Source organism: Trichosurus vulpecula, chromosome 1 (assembly GCF_011100635.1).
Source record: "Trichosurus vulpecula isolate mTriVul1 chromosome 1, mTriVul1.pri, whole genome shotgun sequence".
NCBI classification, from domain to species: domain Eukaryota; kingdom Metazoa; phylum Chordata; class Mammalia; order Diprotodontia; family Phalangeridae; genus Trichosurus; species Trichosurus vulpecula.
The window spans coordinates 199,691,471-199,693,042 of NC_050573.1; the positions used below are offsets into that span (position 1 = coordinate 199,691,471).

At 36.5% G+C, this 1,572-nt stretch overlaps 1 pseudogene; it reads left to right on the forward strand.

Annotated features, from left to right (window-relative positions):
* Window positions 1-587: 587 nt before the first annotated feature.
* LOC118843139 lies at window positions 588-899 on the forward strand (annotated as a pseudogene).
* Window positions 900-1,572: the final 673 nt, after the last annotated feature.

Consider the following 1,572-nt stretch of genomic DNA (forward strand, 5'->3'; position numbering starts at 1 on the left):
TTACACTGCCTCTTTGAGAGAAGTAAACATCATTATGTGAGGATGTTAAAGAAGTCAGAGAAATCAGGCAAACTTTAATTTATTGTCTTTTTCAATTTGCACCCATTTGGGCATAGATCAAGTGAAGAATACTCTTGGAAACAGTATGTGCTTCAAAACTTAGGAATGAAGTAATCTGTGATTAAAAATACTTCTCATTTCGTGGCTAATCTTTGGTAAAAGTCAGGGTCATTTTTTATTCTATTAATCACTTAAGTAGAAAAAATTTTAAAAGTTTAGTCTTATTCCTTTTTTACTGAATTGAGAGAGAATTATGCTTTGTATCATTAAAAAAAAAGAACAAGTTACTGAAAGTAGAATGCTAAATCCTAAGAACAGATATAAAGAAAGGAGTCAGAGTCCTTGCCTTCAAGAAGCATAAATATATATATATACATATATATATATATATATGTATATATATATACATATATCAGACTGAACTATTAACATTAATTATTCTATTAGAGGAAACAATGAACACTAAAAAAAATTCTTCTGGGAGTGAGGGACGGTCTTGACCAGCCGTGTTCTCCGCTTGCCCCACCATGGCTCAGCTGGTCCGAAATGCCATCAAGAAGGCTCCGGTCCTGCTAAATGCTGCTGCAATTTATTTGAAGCCTCAATTGGTCACATTTTGGCAATATGCCAGGGTTGAACTGGTTCCTCCAAGTCCTACTGAGATCCCCAGAGCCATTGAGAGCCTAAAAAAGATAATCTCATCAGCTTGAACTGGTAGCTTCAAAAATCTCACAGTTAAGGAAGTTCTGATAAATAGTTTGGTGGCCACTGAGGTATGCACATGATTTTACATTGGTGAGATCATAGGCAAGGGTGGCTTCATTGGATATGATATTTGAAGACCAACTCTTAGCATCTGAATGTTTGATTTATCCTTTGTGTGTTCGTGGAACATATATGCCTAGACTTCTAAATAAAACAAGGAAATAATGTTGAAAAATATTCTTCTGGCTTTGCTAGTATATATTCACTTTAGAAACTTGCCAACATATAATACTTTGCACACGTTTGCATTCCATTGACATAGCTTGGTCCTGTCACAACTGCTGTCACTTAGACCTATGTCCTCTGTGTGAAGTTTCAGATACAAAAACACATTTCATTTCTGGCTATTCAACTTCCAGGTCATAAGAGCCCCAGCTCAAAAATGCTTCGGCTATGTGAAACCATATTAAGATATTATTGCATAAGTAATGACTCTTTGACTTAAATATTAACCAAAAAAAAGGACCGATAATTTACAAAGAAAGTCAATCAATAAATAAACTGTCCCTAATCAGCTCAAGAGCTGGCAGGATGACATTCCATTATCCTGTCAGACACATTGCAATCAAATGCATGAAACCTCAAAGGGCTGGCCTCCCCCTAACCACCTGGCTGGTTCTGACTTTCTCAATGCAGCCTCCCCCACGCATGTTGAATTCCATCTTACCCCGTAACACTATGAGCACTGTGTGCCAACTTCCAGATACATATTTGCATGTCAATTTAATCCATAACGCAGTGTAACTT